The sequence below is a fragment of the Battus philenor genome, unplaced genomic scaffold, assembly GCF_028537555.1.
Source record: "Battus philenor isolate CCGP_79_NKW_IND1 unplaced genomic scaffold, ilBatPhil1.0.hap1 SCAF_13, whole genome shotgun sequence".
Lineage (NCBI taxonomy): Eukaryota > Metazoa > Arthropoda > Insecta > Lepidoptera > Papilionidae > Battus > Battus philenor.
The window spans coordinates 9,914,891-9,939,808 of record NW_027181675.1 but is presented as its reverse complement, the minus strand read 5'-3'; the positions used below and the strand labels follow the sequence as shown (position 1 = coordinate 9,939,808).

The 24,918-nt window shown below is 30.6% G+C and overlaps 1 protein-coding gene across 2 annotated transcripts in view; it reads right to left on the bottom strand.

The window, feature by feature from the left end:
- LOC137933121 (beta-glucuronidase) overlaps positions 1 to 24,918 on the bottom strand; it is a 45,672-nt gene extending 20,754 nt beyond the window's left edge. The window contains exons 1-2 of one of the 2 annotated variants that reach the window (XM_068776904.1): positions 24,716 to 24,918; positions 3,487 to 3,590 (exon numbers count right to left, since the gene is read on the bottom strand). The gene's annotated coding sequence lies outside the window, so the exon portion shown is untranslated. The remainder of the gene's footprint in view (positions 1 to 3,486; positions 3,591 to 24,715) is intronic. The other variant, XM_068776903.1, reaches the window with a different exon arrangement.

Below are 24,918 nucleotides of genomic sequence, written 5' to 3'. Positions count from 1 at the left end.
TATTACAAATAGTTAAATTTGATTACAAAATCGTCATCTTTAAATAATTTAGTACATTCAATGTAATAATTCTGTTTTGTGTTATACTTGAATGCTCTGAAACATACATATATATATATATATATATATATATATATATATATATATATATATATATATATATATATATATATATATATATATATATATATATATATATACTATCGTTACTACCTTTCAAGTCAAAACGCTTTTTAGCTGATTACGAAAATTCCACACGCAAGGAGGCTTGAATAGCAAACACTTTATCTCTCATTTTCAAAGTGAAGCTCTAATAGGTATCAAACTTGGTCAAAATATTATTTTGTCATGTTCAAAAGTTCTAAGGATGCAGTGCCACGCGAGTAAGTATGTAAAACAATTTATGTATATACATCTTCTAGATCTATAAACAAATTATTTGTTAGAAAAATATGTGTAAAGATTTTCGAGTAATGTTAAATATAAAAATGTTTAGTAGTAACGTTTAGGTGACCTTGAATATTTTTGTAACAATGTCGTACCCATATGTTAATTGCTAGGATATGTAAATGCAATCGTGGGCCAACATAAACGTCGATCTGAAGAATGTTTAATTCATTGGAAAGTGAAATATAGCGGTCGGTTGCAATGCACGTCCGCACCGTGTGTTGCATGCGATACACGGTAATTCGGAATTCGTCAGGAAAACGCCATTATGGTCTCGATGTATTAGGAACAAATAGTCAATGTACCATCTAAAATTTCTAGCAATAGTGATACTTTTTGGCCAGTTTATACGGAATACCAAATTTTCGAAAGCTTTTTAGTAATACTCATATATCGTCAATTACTTTTTCTTAGTTATTGTACAATTTAACTTAGATTATATCTTTTTAATTATGAAAGAAAACAGTGAACTTTTTTAAAATATATTTTACAATTTTTGACGAAGGTGCTATGATATCAACTGTGTAAATGAGTCAACAAACCAAGATGAACATATTTATATTTAGAACTTAAATGCTATGATAAGATTTATTTGATAGTATACATTAAATTTTAGATTTATAACTAAGAAAAGGAAGTTCTAAGATATCTTAGGAACTTTATAATATATGCGTTCACTTCTTTAATTGTAAAGACGGCCGAGCTGTTTGCATGCAAGTGGTAAGAGATGGGGTTCCATTGAAGAACTTACTATCAAAAGGGTTATAATATATTGATATGTTTGGAGGCGTATTTATAAATTCATTATATTAATTACTCGCGCCAAAATAAAAAGATAACTCATTTTTATAAATTTGATAAAAAATTGCACAAATTTAAATATTTATACATATTGCAGGCGTACACAGCCCTGGCCATAATTAAACTAGCCTTCAACTAAACGTTAATAAAAAGTATAATCATTAACAGGCTCACTAAGTAATTATTAAACAAGCTACCAGTAATTTGTATTAAATTAATAATTAATAAGATAATGTAAGGTAATTGAGTATTATATATTTACATTAAAGATAAGTAAATGTTTTTAAGCATATAGTCCTATGAAGCACTTACAAAGTTATTAAAAATATCCAATTATTATATTTTTGGTTTAAATTTATTACAGGCGTTGCAAGATAGGGTAGTTTTGTGTAGAAGAATATTGTTATTTTTATTGTAGGACAATACGGGTAGAAGATCTGCATTTATATTCTATAGGGTGACGTGAATTTTCCATTTTAAAATTTGATATCTAAAAAGAGATCACAGTATTAAAGATACCTTATACAGCACCGCGATCCAAACCAAGATATATGTGTACTCAACTATCTTTTATCGTATAGTTAAATAATTAATACCATTTCTAATAAAAAAATTAAAAGGAGCGATATTAACATAGATTCTTAAAAAGATAACGCCGTATTCAGGCATATTTGTAAGGATACGGTTGGTGGGTAAATAGAACACATTGCCAACAAAAATATATGCATATTATTGTTCGTAATCTGTTGCATTGATGTGTTCGTTGCGAGAGTTGTTTACAAACGCGTAAACAATGCTTAGGAAAAAAATCTATTCATGCCTTGATTGCTAGTTACGTCTATAAAAGGGTTAAAAAAAGTTTCATCTACACAACTTCACACTGTCTTACATCTGATAGCTTTGTTTTTATTACGTATTTAGCAATTGTATAAAAGAGATTTTAATTATAGTAATTACCTTTGTTTTGAATTATTGAAATATTTTTTTTATATGAAAATGTTGAGATGAACATGCCGTTTATCTAATGATATACGATCGGATCGTTATAAAACACGGTAATGTGTTTTTTATTTAATTAATAATAATTCGTAATGTTTTTGAGTTCATTACAGTATAATAGACAGTTATTTAATTAACTTACTAACTTTAATATCCCCCTATGATTTATATATTTAATATACCCTATGTTTTTAGAGCGGAAATGCACGCAGTGGTATATATATTATTTCCACCTCAAAAACCATGAAGCACAGAGACTTGAAAATAGTTAAAAATATCCCTTTAGATAATAATATAATACAGTAATGCATGAACATGCTACGTGACATTATTGACGCAAATATGATATGTTACAAAAACAAAATTAAAAGAATTATAAATATAAATTATAGTATATGTATATACAATACAATACAATATGCGATTACAGACTTGAAATTTAGAAGTATTATTCCTTTTGCCGAGTAGAGGTTAGGAATGATACGCGTTTAAATAAGATTTTATTATATTCAACCTGCAACCAGAGTTGAAGAGGCTTTCATAAGCCTTTCACAAACAGGGCGTTGATAGCATAATTTACTTTTTTTTATAGGTTTATACATCCAAAATATTCTGATTAGGTTTCATAACTTGGTCTCAATATTGTTGGCGTGTCAATGAAACCATAAAGACAGTGGGGTGGCTACGTGGGCGGGGAATATCTATATATTAATACAATACACTTTTATCTCAGATTTGCCCGTAGCTTTTCACTTCATTTGAGGTACTGAATGCATCCTAAAACTTTTTCAGTAACAACGCTTAAACTCTTGGGAACTTTGTCTAGAGCTGTTACTCTTATTTACTAAACCGGGTAAGTCGCTAAGCTCTTGACTGGGCTCTTCCCAAATGGTCCCGCTTTGAGTTATATTCGATACGAGTTAAGTATTTCGCCTCAAAGTTATCAAGAGTGTCTGACTATGACTGGTCTATAAGCAATTTATAGGCGATATATGGGATAACTATAAGGGTATGTACTATAAACGAAACCGTTGTACCGCGCTGTACGAATGTGCGCTAAGAGACAGGGGGAAGAATCGGCCGCTGTATGGCTGTCTGACTGTTCCGTCAGTCCGCTGTCTATGCTCACGGCGGTTACGTTAATGTTCTTTTTTTTCGGCTTCCACCTCGCTGTGATTTCCCAATGTATGGTACAGTGGTTACGCTACTACTATATACAAAATCCTCTACATCACATACCTGTCCCGTCGTGACCTGCGAAATTTCTTCAGGACTAGTAAAAGCAGTAGGAGAGATGTTTTGATCCTCTAAGCAAAGTAGATCATCCTTCACGTAGGTGGTGCCTGTTGCAGGTATGTTGCCATCAATAGAGTAATAATAATATATCAGAATAAAACAGAAAACTCGAGTTGGTTGATATATTGACAGTGACAATTTAGTTCTTCGCATCACTCCAATCCTTCCAGTAGCTCTACCGTACCATCAATTTCCTCTGTATAAAGAGAAATATTCTACACCAATGAATCAAATTGTCTAATTTTGCACGGGAAACTATTTATGACTATGACAGTTCCTTAAGTATAGTAGTCCTGTATACTGTCTAGGGACTGTATAAAGATGTACAATAAAATTTTGTTTAAATTTTGGCTGGTAGATAGGCTGGTAGACTCATATAGAATTTTTAGGGATCACGTTAATATAAAGTCACCTTTGAGACTAAAAATGTTGTCATACAGGCTAGTATTATGAGGAAACAGTAAGAAAAACAAGTCTCTTTCTTTTTAGTCCAGGGTACTTTTTAATTTTATATGATGACCTTTCTTCCTAATTTTTGCCTTGCGATATCAATGTGCATATAAAGACATACCAAAACACAAGTGACTACAGATTTTCACCGATATATTTTATAAGAGATTACAAATAGTTTGAGCTAAATAAATCGTGCTTTTTATATTTTCTCTGTTTACTACATGAAAACTCTCACGTTTTTGATGTTGCCGTTTCAAAACTAGGTGCAAATTGTAGCAAGTCTCTATCATGATAGAAGTTCCGAAGCAATATAACAAAATTAATATTGACTAGCGAATCTGTCGCAAATAATTAACAAGATGACATTACAATTTTTTTAATTTACCTAATTTAGTCAAAGACGATTGCGCTAAAAGTACAAACAGAAAAATCTAAATTTTTAAACATATATTTTATCTGTACCTGTTGCCTATAAAATTATTATTTGTGAAATAATTTAATATTACTTAGCTTGTCATTATAACAACAAATAATATTAAATATACGTATTTTTACACGCGTATCTTATTAATCATGAATGATACAAACCTTTTTTTTTTAACTTAGTATTTATGTGGCACTGAGAGTTTTAAAAATAGCGAAAATTAAGAAAAAAACGCTGTGACTTTTATCTCATGGTTTCAAGATTAAAACAATATTCAAGTTTCGTTACTTGTGGCAATATCAAACAAAGCACTTGAGGCTCCACCGTCGATTTCCTACTGACTATCATTTCTTGACACCAATCAATGCGATGTTGTTTTTTAACCGTTCAAATATGATGTAAAAATCCAGCACAAAGCTTTCTGAAGCCTAAATAATAATACGAAATATATTGAAATTAACTTATGCAAACAAATAACAATTCCAAAGCTTTTACGAATTTTTTGGTAGGTAAATCTCTAGTCAAATTTTATAGTATTCACGTCAACTTCCATATTTGATTTAGTAGTAGCTATTGTTGAACTTCCCTCACGTGGATGATGGATCGTCTCTGAGATTAGGACCACGCTTAAACTTGTAAAACAATTGTGAATAGTAATTTGAGATGGATCGTCATCACATTTTCAGGAGTTAAATTCACATCAACGGTAAAACTTAATTTTTAAGATTACACCAATTTGTGAAACTAAATGGCAGAATGAAAGTAATGTATGTAAGTGAAAAGATTAGCAAAGAGTTCTATTTTCGATTTTGAAAATTAATTAAGCAATATTACATTTTAAATAGGCCAGTTCTATAAGGTATTCCACGTATTTACATTAAAACAAACGAGATTATGAATGAATAAAATAAATTGATTAAAAAACTATTTCAAACTATATCTATTTGAATACTAGTATATTCGTGAATACATTGTCAGACTATGTCAAAGATATTGGTGGTATTTCCATCTTCACTGGTGATATTTTTCTTCACTGGCTTGGTCTTGCTACAGGCTATTTAAGTCTGTTAAATACCATAGTGGTTCCAATATCTGCTGTCAAACAGTATGCTAGTAAAACTGTGTTCTAGTTTGAAATTTGATTCTGTAGTTACAGGGAAGTTATCACAGAAATATGAAGGATTTTGTATTGAAGTATATTTTATTGCATAATCAAGTATGTAATTTTAGAATATAATAAACATTCAAGAAGAATAAAATATACACATACCTTTCAGCTAGTAATATTTTATACGTATCAAAAGTATATTGTACGTTAACGTCATTTAAACAAAGTTGGTATGCGGATGTGGCTCAAAACGTTCTGTGTATTGTTTTATGTATCACCTTGTTTTTTGTCGATGTAAGATATTGGACAATAAATTTGCTGTAACTTTTGTTTATTTTTTAAAATTTAAAAGTCAATTATGGTACTATCTATAACGAAGTTAAAAAGTTTAGTTACCAATTTCGAAGAGATTATACGTATCAGAAATTTTAGTACAACTTACGTTTTTTATAAATATAATTATTACCATTACCATAGCCATACTCATACATCTCAAGTAATCTAGAAAAAACGCTTTGTATTTTGTATTTTATAATTAAAAGAAATATATTTATTTTCACGTAATGGGATCAGGTAAATAATTACCCATATAAAGCCTGTTGTTCAAATTTGGAGCATGATTATCTGGTATTACTGTAAGAAATTTCAGTTTAAAGGCGCATTATGCTAACATAGCTATTAATATATTACTAGCATACTGCTATAATCGACCCTTTAAGTCGGCCATCTTTAGTCGTGTTTTTCCCGGAATCTTTAGCTTTGCGCAACTTTACATGCATACATTAATCTAAATTTTTTAAATTTTAATTAAAATGTACACGTTTTGTGTTAAAACATAGGATGAATTGGAATAAAAAATCTAAATGATCTTCATTCGAGATTAATTACACACTTAAATATAAAAAATACGTGTTGTTTTTTGGGAAGGTATAAAAAAATAAGTTAAGTACAGACACAACTTTAGTTTCGTATTTTAATGAATAGGTTACTTAGTAAGTTGTAGATAATAAACAATAATTAATTTTAATACAAAGTAATCGGAATTTTGATAATGTTTTCTTAACTTTATTATCATTACATTATATTTTATTACTAGAAACCATTGATTTATGTATAGAGCACACCATAACCATAAATCAATGGTTTTTGGAATAATGGCTCGCCATATATTAGTAAATGAGCTAACACCAATCTAAAGCTTTTACAGCTATGACCAATCACCCTGTATAAAATGGATTACTTTTAATATTAAGAAATAAGAGGTTTATAATAAAGACCTCAAGGATAGATGAAGGTAAAGACACTTAATCTGCAGTAATGCGTAGTAACACTTGAGCTTTTTTATCTCGAATGGTTTGCATTCAAGAACCTCTAATTCTAGCTCAAAGCTAGTTTAAAATATTTAAGAAAGATGGTATTCTAAAAAGTACAATTATGGGTTATTGGTAAATAATTTAATTAAATACAGGCTGTCCTGTCAGACTTCTTTACTATAGTACTGTTTTAAAGAAAAATAAAAATATGGAAAACGAACTTCAAAGTTGTTGCTTTATTTATTAATGTTCTAATAATAAACTACGGTTAATTATAAAAATAGATTTTTTATTGCTTTAACTGCATGAGTTTAGTATTAATGTTAATACATTTACAAAGTAAAGCATAACATAAAACAATTTTTGTTTTGTCAAACGTTTGACAGCTACGAATAGGTTTTTTAAGTCTCTCCGTAGTTTTATGGTAAATAAAACAGTGTTCTTTTTACTTTTATACTCGTAGTATATCGTATTTTCTTGATAGGAACCTCCATGCTCTAATGAAAATATGGAATACCAAAATAACAGAATTTTTATAGCCAGTCTCGAGTTTTGTATTTAGTAACATATTTGGAGCATAATTTATTTTGGTATATATTTATTTTATTAAATAACGTGACTTGATGGAAAAATACTAAGTTGTAGATAAAATGTGGAAACGTAACCTCATTAATTCCTGTCGTAAAGCTAAAACATAAACTATTAACCTGGTCCTGATAGAAAAGCAAGCTATAGCTCGAAAAATTCTAAAGCAAATGAGAAGTTCTAACTTATATGTTAATGTACGTGTAAAAACATTTAACTTTAATTAGCATAATAAGTGCCGCGCTATTTGAATTGTTAATTCAATATCCGATCTTCATAGCTAAGGTCATTAGCGTTTTTGTAATGTTCTCTTGGTCAACAATCGTTTACTGTACAAATTATGTTGTTAAAATTCGTTAACTCTTGGTAACAGGATATTTAAAATGATTTACAAAAGCAGTTAGAACGGAGTTTTCGACATTTGACCATAAACTGTATTTTAAAACAAATAAAATAAAACAATAACATGATAATATATACAAAAACATTTGGCCAAAAACCTGGTTGAAACACTTATTTAAGCCAAATATGGCATTTTAGTTCGGCCAATATGATAATAGTGTTTCAACTTAGATACCATTCAAATCAACTACTCGCATATTTTAAAATCATATATCATAATACTTTTTTATTATAACCAGCCTTTTTATCATTTTTATCTCCAGTTTTACGAAATTGATTGTGAAAAGAAATATTTTTTAAATAAAATTTACATCCGAATGGTTAAACGTATAATAAAAAATAGAGCTATGTTATTTTTTATTTTTATTTGGCAATCAACAATATTCTATTTGTTGATAGCGATGTTTGCGACCAATATACAACGCCAAGTAACTTGTTATCCTGCATAAATGTGGCATTTATAAATCAAACATTAAAACACGACTGTGGTACATCATTTTGTTTAAATTAAAATTCGATACATTTTAGTTGTTAACTCAACTATTTCGTGTAATACTTTTTTATTCTAATATACAAAGCATAACATGAGGAACTTAATGCTAAGACCCATGACCCATTGTTAAAGTACAACGTACATGCTATAACTGCGTATGTTTTATAACCCTACTAATTTTACTAAATGAGCAGTGGTTGCTGAGTGGTAGAGGAATGGGATCTGGGATCGTAGGTTGCTGTTACGATTCCCGTAATACATAAACATATAATTCACACTGTGTGAATTAATTACATGGTATTGGCACTGCTTCCAAACCAAGTTTATAGAGGCTGGGCGCAAGGTCCTCTGCGTACCACAACACAACACTGCGATCGTCAATCAGCATGTCAAACGTGGTGATTATGGTATATCCCCAAAGATATCTTTAGGGGATGCCTGTGTCCTGCATTGTGTTTCTGTGAGCTGAAACGACGACTGGTAATCTCTCAACTTCTTCTATAGGTACTAGTTAGTTAAATATTTGTTTAATGATTTGAATGCAATTGTGGTTCGTCTTGTTGCAGCTTATGTTTTACTCTTTTTGTCTGTCCAAGAGTTCCCTCTCGGGAATTTTTTTTCGTAAAAATAAATGCTTTCTTTTATGTATATATACCTTTCATAGTCTAACATAGTCTTAATAGAGGGTTGCTGGCTAGGACTTTGAGGTATTTTTTTACGATTGGCATGAAATGTCCTTTTTCTATCTAATCTAATCAATTAATAACCTGGGATAATTACGACCGAACGAGGCATCTCCATATTTTCTTCTTTATCAAATTGAGTAGATTATTAGATCGGCGCGTATATTAATCTGTAAATTTAGATATATTTCATAGGACTTGAGAGAGGTTCTTGCACCGAACGAGTATCGTGACTATTGAGCGAATTCATAAAACAATCTTTGCCATCAAAAATTCTGTTGTACGATTGAAACAAATCATCGCCGGGTCAAAAATCTGTTTATGTTACAAAAAAAAACCTAATAAAAGTGAAGAACGAAACATATTAATAACAAGAACATATTAATTTTACGTCCTTTTTTTTTCTATTTACATAGCGAATGATATGTTGAATATTTCGATAATAGATCCGTAAAAGGTTAATGACAGCGTTATGACGCAATTTGTAAAAATTAATAGCGAAGAAAGCCAAGTTACATAATTTATTACATTTGAGGTGATTAACCTGTGTATTTTTAAATTGATTAATTAAGAGTTGATATTTTAGCTTTGAGTGAATGTGTAGCTAGCTCATTTCCTGTCAATTAATGTATGGAATATTCTTTCCAAATCAACATCTTAAGACACAATAAATAATCTAATTACTACACATGTATTCAAATAAATTATTGTTTACTATCTGTCCCAAGCTTTTACAGTTATAATCATCCTATGCATATTAATTAATAAAATGGCCACAATATTTTTAAAAAGCGTGATGTGGGAAACTATGGTACCCTTAACATTAGGTGAATAATGTTCTTCCGATCAAACACAGTTTACTTTCGTTATAAAAATATATATGTAGCATAAATTACCAATTACTCGATTTTACAACGCAGTTACGCCGGCACACATTTTTAAGAATTTTGCAAACTGTTGCGTTAACATTTCATTTTGATTCTGCATTTAAAAAATATATATGTGCATGTTTAAATAAGCCAAGCAAGCCTTGGAGTCTGTTTAATTTCGATTTAAATAAACATAACGTTAAGGTTTTTTGGAAAGGTAAATGAAATAGAAAATCTTAGGTGTCAATTATTTTTTGATTGTAAAATAGGAAACATAAATACTTTTGCCTTTAGTATTTTATTATAAACTAGCACAGGTTACATATGTTAACATCAATTAAATAAAATTCTGTTTCGCGATGTGATATTACATTGTTTACACAGTCAAAGGTTTTTGCATAACATAGAAGACCCTTTACTGCAAGAAAACATGTACATGTTCATCTCTGGAAGTGAGAGAATATTTGCACAGATCACTTAAGTATTCCGTTAGTTGTTTTGGATTTCTATGCTAACATCTATTAAGAAAATACGCGATTTCGAAAAAGGAATGCTTTCAATGGCTAGTAATCGATCATCAGAAATGATATTCAGTGCAAACAGGTTTGAGTCTTTTGAATAACGGTTATGATATCAAATGATGTCTATTAGTCATCATAGTTTATATTACTTACGAATAAAAGCTTAACATAATATATCTAAACATTGATTTCTGCTTAAGTACATGCGTAAGTTGGAATAGGCTGATTATCTCTAAGATATGATTATAAGTAGGGGCCCATTAAAATTCCTCATTACCCGTACGTCCCACCATTTCAATGTACGCATTGTGCTTTCAGGACTCGGGAGAGCTTTATCGTAGATCTCGTTTGAAATGAGCGCTAGGTGATGCCCTAAAGCGTTTTATTAAAGCTTGTGCTTGTATTATGCTCTTACACGTGTCTACATAAATTCAAAAAAATAATGGAATAATATTTACGCACTTAGCTGTGATTTCATATCTTAAAAATTATTTATAAAAAAATTAATATTTCTTTCGTTTATTAAAAAGTCGTTGTTTTTTTGATTCTCTACTTTTTTGTTACAGGTGATGTTGATATTTAAGAAATCATAAAAAAGGGGAAAACGGTAAAATAAAGATTTTGATTTTCTCAATTCAATCTCCTTTCGCGTGGTTTTCAAATATTTTAAGTCGATCAAATCAAAAAAGACGTGTCAAGATTAGGTCTTGCAGTAAGAAATATTAATTTTATTTGACTAAGAAATTTTAATTTATTTTAGTAAGAAATCGTTGTTTATTATTATGCCAAAAGATCAAAAAATAAATGCAATAAGTTAATTATTTTCCTATTGGATTACGATTGGCTGTTTACTTGATATTACGAAAAAGTTACATTTTATCGTTCCGCTATCATAAGGATCACAATTGTAAATACATTTTCCTAATCATCGAAATGCAAATGCGGGGGCCACTATCATTCAATGCCTGATGATGAATCCCACATTAAGACTAAAACCTAGAACCAAAAATCTAAGACTAAAAAAATATCAATCATGTGTATATATATATATATTATGTAGGCTTAAATACAGAACCCGAAGTACCTTAAATAATTTAACGGTGTTCTCTTATATAAAACGTGAGCCACGGTGGGAACTGGCTTGTAATCTTATGTACGATATCTTTTTACGCTGCGTCAGTAACTGACAAAGCCAACAGTACCCTAAGTGATAGTATCGGATTACTGCAATATAATATTATATCACAAAGCAGCCCTGTCTTCTTCAGTGTAATATAATACGATTGAGAAAGTATTTGTATTAGAACTTAAAAGCATTTTCTTTGTTTAAAAATCACTATCGTCGTATCGTCGAGAGAGCTAGCTAAAGTTTATTCACTCCGGGATATCGTCTATTGTGCAAATCTTTATTTCTGAAGTCACGGATTATCTTTAACATACCTTTATATACCCATATCTTTTATAAAAGATATCATTTTAGAAAATTTATTTTATATTTCATATTTATATATATCATTAGCAAACGAAAATATATAGAAAGAACTCCCACTAGGTGTTCGACGCTGTAGTTAAAATCGCGGGATATCTCTGGATAGCGGAGGACCGGTCATCGTGTCTATCGTTGGGGGAGGCAATGGATGGCCTTGCAATGGATGTCCATCGGCTAAAAATAAGACGTAGAAGAAACGAAAATATAACAGTATATGGACTTGCTCTGCTTCCTAAAATAACCGTTACTTATGTATTTGATTGCATTTGAACAATGAAACATAAAGCTATACGTTTTATGTTTCATTACACACAATATTATGAACAGAGTCCGTTTACTATATATAGGTTGTATCGCTTCGGGCAAATTCGATATAATCTTGACAAGCAATTTGAAAACTTGAACTACCTTATTATTTTTTATTGATCTATTATATATAGTTCTGATTTAAATGTTTATGCGTTCGATTCAATCTATTATTTAAATTTATATTTTAATACATAATAGACAAAGAAAAGCATGCTAAATCAGAAAGTTGCTAAAAATCGATTAAAATTGCAGACGATTGTGATAGAAAAATTGCAATATATGATTTATGTACATTTACATGTAATAAATGTCATGGTTGCAAGAAAACGCTGGATGCGGGCAGCGCGAAGCCAGTCATCGAGGCGATCTTTGAAAATACCTCCCGTATTTGTGCTGCAGTTGGCGTCTTTCGACTGAGCTGATGCTGGTGATGATTCGGCTAACTATACACGGAACTAATTTTACGATTCGAACACTGTTGTAACATACGTAGTTGTTTCCTCGTATTTTTTTTTATTAATAAGTTAAAAAATCAAAAAAACATCGTTTGCTAATTTTTTTAATAAAATTTAGAGTCGAGAAAATTTTTTGCCAAATGACAATGAAAATTTGAAATTAAAGTATTTTATTACGCGTTTATATTTTACTATTTTGGAAGAAACAAGTTATATAATTAAATGTTATAGGTGCGTATTATGATATTGTATTTAATATTAGGTATACAACTGTGTATGGTATTATAACACTCTCATATAATGTCTCAATTATCATGAAATAAATTTAAAAAATTCGCTTAACAAAACTTGTAAATAAAACATAAGTGATAAAAGTGATATTGTAAAAGTAACCACAAAATACACTGTCCAAGTTTGTTGTTGTCTTCTTTTAGATAAGAGAGCATGTGAATCTCTCGTATGCTCAATCTAATTCTAGGTTATATCAATTCGGGATATTCTGGCATTCTTCTCATGACATAAGTAAGTGGTCACATTTAATAAACCTATGTGGATATTGATATAAATAATAAATAATGAAATAAAAAAATATTGAATAAGTGTTTATTGATAAGAAAACTGTAGAGATTTCATTCACACTTATGTTGTATTTTTGCGACACGCTTCTCGCATTGTTAACCTCGATAATGTCTTGATAAAATTGCTAAAAGCTTAAACAGTGGTGCGTGAGCATAAAGTACATTTTACTTAGCCTATGTTTACTCCCTGCAACCGGGTCACTGTGTTAATACCCTGTTTGTATAATACATGTACACTAAAATGTCGGTGCTAGCTTAACTGCGTATGCGCGTCGTGTTTAATATTATTAAGTACAGATTAAAAAAATTCTTTCGATTTTATTATATGTATGTCACTATTATATATTTTTAGATACAATATGGATATTTTATTTGTTTTTCTCTGTTTTCACATAGAGAACAATTAGTAATACTTTAGAACATTGTGTCTTGCTTGATCATCATCATTCCACTGCTGAACATAGATCTCCTCCTAGGTTTGCAATAGGATCAGTTGGAAGCGACCTGCGTCTTTTGTTCTCCGATGACCTTAACAAGGTCGTCTGTTCACCTTGTAGAGAAACATCGTTCGCTGCGCTTGACGGCCCGTGGGTTTATTTCAGAACTTTAAGGCCTCAGTAACCATCTGTTCTTGCGCTATATAGCCTGATCATTGCTGCTTCAACTTGCCATTTCAATGAACTATGCCGATTAATTGATAAAATTAAATTACCAGTGCAAAAATCATAAAATTGTTACACATTATGATAAATTTAAATAAAATTTTAATATACACTTTGAACGATGTAGTCAATCTGTGTTTGCTTGCGTTATTTTTAATTTATTATTTAAAATACTTTCTAATTAGCTAAAACTTTAGAGCATATTCTTGTATGTTTACTGAAAGGCTTAATTGTTTAAAATCTACATTATTTTTAAAACCAACTGTTTCTGTGTTATACCAAGGCATGTTGGATATTCCATAATCTTTCTCCACATAGTCACATGAATTTTATATGTGAATAGTTAAAGAGAGTGATAGAAATACTAAACTAAATCGCATTAACATCTTCTCACGGTGTCTGTCGTCATAAAAAATGTAGTTAGGAACATTATTTCATTCTTTATTTTATATTCCTCTGAGCTATTGCGGATATGTTATGCGCAAAAATTATGGGCGCGCGGTAGGAAAATTTATAGAGCATGTGTAATGGAGTATTTATTTGTTACTTATTTTTCCATAGCTTATTGTTATAAAGTATGTAATGATGGTCCGGCGGTAAATTGAATAAGTAATATTTAATGCGAAGGTTTACGTTCTAGACAGCATCAAAAGTAAGCAAAATATTACATTCTTCTTCTTTTCAGCCGATAGACGCCCACAAGACAAGTCTGTCCCAAAGGTCACCATGACGGCCGGTTTTGCTTTGCGCGCATCTAGATCTATCAATCTAGATTTTTCTCCATTTCAGCCCATAGACACCCACTGAAAGGTACAGACCTCCCCTAAAGATATCAATATGGGGGATATACCATAATCGCTATGAGTGGCAGGCAAATTCGTATTCATTGTGGTATTATAGTACGCAGAGGATGCTGAGCAATCCTGTATTTAATTAAGCACAAAGTGTAAATTAGGAAAAACTTGTATCCTTGGAATTAAACCCGCGATTTACGATCGTAAGTTCAGTTATAGGCTTCCACTGCTCACCTGCTGTGACCATCACTATTTCAAGTTTATTTTGAATAAAATAGAAGCTTTTTTGTTTCTGTTAAGTATTTAATTGCAGGTTTAGTCAACAGCAGAATTAGTTCTGCTCTGTTACTAAAATTACTGTTAACAAATGAGTGATGTACAATTTAAATGATGATAATATAGTTTAAAAAATAAAGATATTAGCGTCGACGTCCGTTATGAAATCTTGACTTAGCTTTTGGACGTCACAACTATTGGAAACATTAGGCTTTTTGAAATTCTGCAAAAAACATTAGGTATTACTACAAAAGTGTTCTTTTAATAGCAATTGGTACCTTTTAAGGCGTTATAATTTTTAATAATTACTAAGTAAACGTTATTTAAATTCATCTACGCTATCTAAGTACGTTTTTTTACAGGTTAGCTTTTTAAATAATTGCTTCAATAATCAAAATTACGGTAAATTATAGTTTAAGAACAACAAGCGTATTAAAATTATTGTACTTATGAGGAATAGGCGTATATCTCAAGGGTTATTTATTTTATGTTATTTTACAGTTACAGCAAAACTTACAGTCTTATAATTAATAATAATTGTTTCAAGTTAAGTAGATTAAAAAATTATCATAATAAGCGAAGAATAGAACTTCAAGATTTAATTTTCTAAAGTCATTCGAGTCCCTATTGCTTATATTCACTTTTTAATTTTTAAATTAAAAAAAATAGGTTGTAAAGTACAACGGCCAATAAAATGTACGTGAATTGTAATGAATCAAAAATCATTTTTGATATAACACTACGCTTTAAAGGAAATCGTCGTGAGAAAACAAGCATGATACGCGTTCTGCATTACATTGTAATCCAAGTTTAAGGTTACTTCACACAACTCGTGAATGAATAAAAATTAAAAGTTTAGAATAAGATTTAGATTAATTTAACATTGCTTTTTTTAAGAAGCATAACATTTTATACAATACTGTTGTCGAAATAAATAATAGTAAAAAAATTTTCTGGTATTAAAGACGTTGAAAAGTTATTTATGTCAGAACATCCTATTTGCACATGGCATTACATACCATGTTGTTGTTCACTTTAGAATTTTCCTATGACGGATGGCCACTGTTGAAGATAGCCCAAACCTCGGTTTCCGGAGGAAAGCTCGTGGGATCATTCAAAGTCCACAATTCGGGTTGTTACATACTGGTTTAATTATCGGATTTGAATTTTCGACGTTCCCTATGTTAGCGGAATAGCTTCTTGCTATGTTTATGGGCCGAAATTCACTGCATGGTCCCAATGTGAAAAAGTGAATGCATAAACCAACTTCAATTCACGGTTATAAACTGTGATGATGTTATTACAAGTGCGCATTTTTTTTTGCATATAACATTTGATTAGAAACCGTAATCTGCAGTTTTAACCACTGCGGTTATAATAAAAATTTTAAATGTTTTCATAACGGAATACATACGATATTATTTTCTATGATTAAAATGAGTACAGACATATAAAATTCAGTAAATTAACACCGGTCTATCTTTTGAGATTTTTTTATGATTGTGTATTGTGAAACTCAATATGACGTTATAAATAAATATAATATATGTAACATTATTCAATGGCATTGACAAACTTCGCTTAATATTTCATAAGTTACAAGTATCTGTCATTTTTGTGTAATTTAATCTAGTAATTAATGAGTGCGACAGATTTGAAATAATCACACACAATTTTGTTGTTTCGTATCTAAGGCCAGTAAGAAAGGCCAGTTTGTTATTGAATAAAATTATTTTTATATAACACTTAAACTAAACTTTTTAATTTTGATTTAAGTTTATTATTTCATTTGGTCGATTTTATTTTTGTTTAATATTTAGTCTAAATAGATAGGAGATTTTTACTGAATTATAAAGTAATAAAAGTGTTTTATATTATTGGACTGTTTGGATTATATGCGTAATATGACGTAAATAATTTAATATAATTATTAAAACTGTGTATGTGAAGTGGACTTAATTTACGTTTGGGCTCGTTATGAATTATAATATAATGATTATAGTTATGCAAGTAGTAATGTTAACAAAGTAGGCGTTACGAATTTGTAATATCATATTCTGCACAGTGTACGCAACTGTAATCACTTGTTTTTATGCAAACCTTCAGAGATGATGACATTGGCTTACGTACCACCGTTACTTCCGCATTTAATTAGTATTTAATTGTGTATTAATAATTTTCTGAACACTAAGCTGTAGTATCTAAATATTTTTTTTTGTTCTGTGTTATCTCCTGCAATCAGGTGTAAAACTTTAACCAGTGTTATGGGGACGTGGGTTATTAGAGCAGGAAAACCATGTCTCACTGTCTAATTAAAGTATATCTCTTCGATTTTGAAACCATATTGGCGTGTTTAAGTAATCCAGAAGCAAGCGAATTGTATTGATGAGTCCGATGTTCGATATGTTACTATTTATAGCCTATTTATATCTTTAGCCACAATTATATTAGTAGTATTGACATAAAATCCATTTTTAAAGGATCTATTGAACATTTTGTTTGGTGTTTTCCAATATTAGGATAATATGAACCTATATTAATAGAAAAAGTTGTAGGTAAAATAATACCACGTCATACCAAAGAAAGTAGTGGCTGGTAATAGAAGAGAATAGACAGAGATCAGCAATGCCATCGAATTATTTCGTCTCATCATTAGTAAATTGTAAACATTAAACATCTGTAAACATTGTTAAAAGATAGCGAAACAGATTGATTATTTTATTTAAATAGATACAACATCTATCTAGCTCTACAATTAGTATTATCATCTTTTCAATCCCCAACTTTTTACACAATTTAAGTAGGATACGATCCTATATTTCTTTTATATGTTCTCATGGTCGCCTTAGATTTACCGGTTTATTTTTAACAGACAATACAATCTCACCCGGATTATTAGACAGATTTTATATAGACTGGGAGACCAATCAGTTATGGAATGGAATCTAGTCAATAAAACTTTTTAGTTTTAGTTAAAAAATATTACATATGTCCATAGATCATATAAAGTTCATCAACACTTATAAATCATATTTATAAGTGTAACAACTATAACACAGATCATAAATGCTGAAAGATGATAAGTTTTAATCGTCAAGATTTTATCTCATTTAAAATGTTCTTAAAACAATAAGGTTCTATGGAGTTTCAATAACATTTAATTCTATACACATTCTTCTAACGAATTTCATTCCCTCGCTAACAAAAATTGCATATTAATAATGTTTAATAAAAAAAATCTTTCATTATTGAAATAATTAAAAAATGATAGTTTCATTTCTAAATACAAAACTTAGTTGCAACGACAGCGACGGCGGTGAAGTATTCGAACCTCAATTTATGTTATCTATATTATTGAAGCTTTCCGTTTCGATTCGAGTAGAATTATAATTTTGTTAATGTACTTATACCAATAAATTCATAATGTATTGCTACATTGATGCTGTGATATTGTACCTTAAACATCTATAACGCATTTGAGAGGACAATGATAGAGTTGAAAATTTATGTATTTACAAGTATATGCTGACAACATTTTAAACTAACGAATTATTAACTGAGGAAATAAGCAGAAAAGTGGAATGTCATAATAACAGTAGAATTTATTTAATGTGTGCGAAATATGGTTTTACGTATAACATTTGCTATTGTAATATTGTATAACAGAACAGTTATTATCATTTTATAAAGCATAAACGCAAAATTCTTGGCATCGCAGTATTCCATTACAAACATAAGAAAAATGTTACAATTTCATTCATGTTTTATTATCTATTAAACAATAGACTTACATAGTAAAAAAATGAGCCTCAGTGACACTGTGACTAAATAAACAATTGTAATACAATGTACCTAATTGTACATGCATGTAAATGAAGAAAATTTACCATCGACATATTCAACCGAGTAAATTTCTGTAAAACTAAAACAAAAATTATTATTTCTTTAAGCGTTAGCAAACTACTGGCGAATCGAATCGTGAAAATGTGTAATGTATACAAGAACAAAGACTTCGTTTTTAGAACAAACTAAATACATATTCAATATAGTCTTACTGTTTTCTTAATGGATTACCACTCTATGGCAGCGCGGCTCAATACACTTGATTATCGGAGTCTATTCAACACTAAAGCCCGCGTTTTTAAGCGATGTCGTCATTACTACGAGTACTTTTCCCAATCTTACAGTCGTCGGCATATCATGAAACTAAATTTGAAAACTGGTGTTTCTATTATATCTATGCGATCTGATATTGTTTGTGCTTATAATCATTAAAAATGTTTTTTGAGCTTCCAATTACAGAAGACACCGAAGTCAGACGGTATTGGGATAATTATAACTATCCTTACTGTTTGTCATCATCATTTCAGCCAATAACCTAAACTTCTACTACAAGACATAGATCTCCTCTATAGATCGTCGTCAGGTCTTGCGCAGCTCGTATCCAGCGACCGTGGCTGTGTGGTCGATCCAGTGGGAAGCCTACCTTAGCGAGAAAGTTTCGTCCAAATGCCCACCCATTGCCACTTCACATGAGCTTCGAGCTACGCCAGGGACCTTGGTTTTTCTGCGGATTTACTAATTTTTAATTTACAACGAAGCTCTTAGCGTAGCTCTTACCTACATTGCTATATGGGTGTATCCTTGATATAAGGACCATCATAAACATAATATTTAAAAAAATATTTTGTCTTGCAATAGCGAAGTATTTTAGAACAATGATTCATCGAGTCGACATTCTGCATTTTTATTGTTGGGCCGTGAGATAATCTAAGATAACTACTGGTTATACGGACAATTAAACTATTATTATAAGTGTTATGCAGAATTCGAACAGGTACATAGAGACGTTATCTCTAGAAGTGGTTCCGATATTGTGTCTCGATCAAAAGTTTAAATTTATGCATACAATAATAAAATGTTAAAATGTTTTTTGTTTTTAACACGTAAAAGGTGACACAAATAATGTACTTCTCGTTACATCAGCGATTTTAGAGCGGAGTCTTAGACCTTTTGTCATCCTTTTGTTCTGGTGTGCAAAATTATACGCACGTAATATTTCAATGTCAATGTATTTATCATGATAATGTTAAAAAATAATACAGCAAAAACGCGTTTGCTTCTGGTTTTAATATCTTTGGATGTGTTTAGAACCAGTAATAAACTTATAAATATTAATTTGATATTATACGTAAGCATTTAAAAATACTATGGACTAGATAGATAATTTTTATTCCAGGATAAAATAGTACTGTTGAATAAACTTTTTTTCTTTATAACATCTTAACGGTCTATTTCTTATATAAGGTGAAAATATATGAAAACAAAGACATTTAAAATGAATGGTGTAGGGTTGCAGAATTAGGATTTAAAAATTTTAAAACTTCTGTTATTATACTATCGTTAGGCGGTAATACGAGAAATTTATTTGTTCTCCATTATACCTTGAAGACAGAATGTACATTAAATATAATATAACTAAAAATAATTACGTTTTCTATAGTTCGATAAATCAATCAGTCATGTTTCTTTTTCAAGTAATAATTTTCTTTATCGCTAGTGTTTTGTTACTTCATTTGTGTTGTAATTTTAAAATGCGAATCTTTCTTTTTTATTTATTGTATTTGCGGATTGGCAAGTTGAAGTGGCAGTGGCGGTCTACATTACCCGCATTACAGATGTCCGCTGAAACCTTAAGGTTCTGAATAATGTGGGGAACTTACGGACTAGCAAGTGCACGTCGAGTGCGCACTCACAAAGTGGACAGACGACCTTGTTAAGGTCTTCGGAAGATGCTGGATGCAGGCAGCTTTCAACCGGTCATATCGGAAATCTACAGGGGATAGCTATGGGCAATATGACGTTTACTATTGTATATGTCTTATGGCTGTAACGATGATGATAATGATAGCTTGCTGGTTAATATTGTGATCTGAAAGATTTAAACCACTTAGAATAAATCAACGTAACGAATGAAGGTAAAAGATAAAAAAGAGTGATTATCAGTATAAAAAAATACTTTCGTCTATTTTACTATGAAAACATTTTTGTATTAGAACTATACTAGTAGTTAAGAAACAAGCCTCTTTTAGAGGGACTGGTGGTTGAATTACCATGCGGGCACAGTTGGCTGGTAGATGTAAAATTTGTTCTGTATTTTTATTTTGCTGGCATGTTAGTTTCCCCGCAATTCATTTAATCATCGTTTGTAAGAAACGGCTATGTTATAAATGATTTAAACTATAGCCTTGCCAGACATAGAACCCGTCACCTACGATAATAAGTCACGGTCTTTACTATTAAGGTTATTTTTAACTTCTGTTGCCGGACGTAATGTTTTTTTTTAATATAAATTTAAAACATTTAAAATAAACGCAATATGTTCAGAGTTATACTATAGGAACAATGAATTAATGGCAAGCAGATTTAAATTCAATTCGATATGAATAATAACTAATTTGTAATAGTAATTTTAAATTTAAGTATAATTAGTGATTACTTTTAAACAAGAATATTTATTACATATTTTTATCCCTTTACACGAATGATCTTTCACAGTGAACAAATGAGTACATCACGTGAAGAATTAATTTGAAAAATTAATTATATATTTGAACATTTGAATAATTGCATCCTTCAATTTAAGGCTACGAGGATTCCTAACGCGTCCTGATCTGAAAAGGGCATATAATAAATTCAGACGAGTTTTTCACTATAACAATATCTGTAAAACATCTTTTAAAAATAATTCATACTAATAAGATCTTTTTATACAAGTTTTGTTTGGTTAACTTCTAAGACTTATAACTTATATCTCGGGGACATGACACATGAATTTATTGTAATACCGTAAGACGATGGTTTAAAAATCTAGATCCCGACATAAACATGTATGACTTCCTAAGGACTAAACATGATAAATGTTATACTAAATGATCACTTAGATCTATTCAATTCTGTGTTAGTTTTCGTGTCTAGAATAAATTCTTTTTTGCACGATGCAAATCAACGTAGCCTAAGGATATCCATGCTTACGCTCTTAATTTTTTTATGGCCCTTACATTATAGTTATATCTGAATTATTTTATTTATTTTTCATAAATTCCATAGGTTTTCTAGAAAAATGCCATCATTGCGTTTACATTTACGACAACTTGTGCAAGTGTTATAGTTTTGAGGGCGGTTCACTGAAATAACTGTGGTAATAAAAATGTGTAAGTGCGCGTAAATTGTTCTAATATTCTACAATTGTGTAACAAAATTCAATGTAACCTTTTTCAATTATGGGTATATACAATTTAATCTAGCGATATGTCAGAACAAGCCTCTCATCGGGTCACTTTCTTGTATAGAAAAAACACGAATTTACCAACAAGTATCTTTTTAATTTTACCAAGAAAAAGCTGGAGTAATAACTAGCCAGGACGTCAGTGAAGGATAAACTATACACCCGCTAATACCAGTAATCAAACCTTGATAGCGGAGTCGGGGGTGAGACACCACATGTATGTTAAAACCTCATCGGGGCGTGGGAGGCAATTCCGCACTTTATTATTATGAGTGGGGATCTCGAGCCCTGCCTTAGTCATTAATATTTGTGACTATATACCGTATGAAAGTTATTCTGGAACACTGAAATCATGCATCAAATGAGGAACGTAGTTTTAGCCAGCAGGAATCTTGGGTAACTCTTTCGTTGCCTTCATAGTGAAAGATCCCAAGAACAATTTTGTCGCGAAAATATAATTTGGAGTGTGGTTAAATAAAAATACATTGCTCAGCGAATTGGCAAGTTGAAGGCGGGATGGCCACATAGAGCGCAGAAAAGATGGCTGTTGGGGCCTTAGGTTTTAGAGTGGATACCTCCCGCAGTAGCAGCATAGGATGTCAGCCCACAAGGTGGATGCACGACATTGTTAAAGTCGTTGAAGGACGCTGGGTGCCGCTTCCTACTGGTCCTATTGATAATCTATGAGAGAGGCTTTTGGCACGCGGTGGACAAGTTACGGCTGAAATGTCGATGATGATAGTGTTGTTAAATCGGTTTAACCCAGCGAAGACACTCATATAAAACATGATGAGTTTTTTCTTGATATAGTAAGTCTTTTATTTACGGAGAATATGCTTCGTGACATTGTTATTAAATCTTACTTTAAAATTCACTATATGAACATTTACAAGAGTATTGGCTCCATTAAGCAATTATAACAGAAATTCCATTGATGTCCTATCACACATGACTGTCCATGAAATTATTAATAACATGAAAATTATTAATTATTCTCATCTAATAACATTTGTTTGGATCGTATTACACAAAAAAACGATGATAGCCTCGTAATTTCCGATAACGATTCCACTAAGTATAACTTTCCGTTGTTGTTCGGCGATAAGAAAAATAAAACATGTAAATATTCCGGTATCCATCACGAAAGTTTAAAAATCTGTTGAAACCAAATCAACCCTCAACATCATCATTTCAGTCGTAGGATGTTTAATACTGTACGAGAGCCACCCCCCTAGATTTTTAAAAGTACCGGTTGGAAGCAGCCTCCAAACAGTGTTTTACGACGACCTTAACAAGTTTTTCTCTCCGTCCACTTTGTATGTGGATCATCTACTGCCGATCCATGGTCTCCCTTTAGAACCTTAAGGCCTCAGCGACCACCTGTTCTGCGCGCTATGTGACTAACTCACTACGACATCTACATGTCAATCCACTGGGCTACTTTCGTTTCTCTACGGTTCCGCCTATTTCTGATACGGTCTCGTAAATCGTTTTATTGCTAAAATTTTACTCTTTTGGTTCTAAAGTAAATTTAAGTTTTGCGTAATACAATAACTTCGAAAATATGCACATGGAAAAACTTATTTCCGCACACATTGGTTTATAGAATAGACGAAGTAATCGTACCGAAATATTAAAAAAAGTATATAATATTTGTAAGTTTTTTTTTAAATAAACATTTTTACAAATGTATATCTAAAACTAAACTTGAAAATGTTTGTTGATGTTAAAAATATTTTTTGTATAATTGTTAATTTGTTCCAAAGAGTGGATTGTCTATTTATTTGTGGATAAAATTATAAAACGAAATGTGTAAATTAAACTTAAGATTGAGAAATGGAATGCATCTAAACATACAAAAATTTGCCGAAATTATAGTGATTCGAAAACTGTAAGAAAATAATTAATTAATTCATTGCCAAAAACTTAACGATTGCTTATAAATAATGGAAAGAAATTTACAAAAGCGTATAAGCAAGTAGATATAGTTCATTACATGATTAAGAATGTAGGTCGAACAAACTGTTTTAGTTAAGTAGGAGGACGAATAGTAAAGATTAATTACTGCTTTTGTGATCGTAAAGTAAACCAGAATAGAAATATTGGCGCATGATATCGAATTAAAGCTAAAACTGCACTTATTCTTTGGAAAAACCAATTATTTAATATCGTTGTAATAAAAAACGTTGCGAGTGTACTGGCTGTATACCGCTGTGAGCCAGTTTTACATTGGTATATATTTTGTTTGTTATAAAAAATCACTTTAAAGACCTCAATTCTGTGTACTTATTAAGTTATTACATTCAGAAAGTGTTTCCAAAGTTATGAAACTTGATACACGAATGATCTTTGCATAATACAAAATGTTACAGATATGTTTTATAAAGTATTCCTGTTTATTAATTAATATAAATAGGGAATATTGTAGATAAAGTATTTTTAATTGAAACAAAAAATACAAAATACTTACTTTTTACGCAAAACTTCCTCTTCCGAGAAGAAAAGAATTGCAAGAATTTGCACTTAAATTTTCTAATGTCTCTAATTAAAACTTTTTATTTTATGCTCTTTGTGTATTGGTAAAAGAAAAACTTGATTATGAATTTAAAAATAAAATAACATCGAAGTGTAAACGTTATGATGTTATTGTAACAATTTACACATGTTATTTCT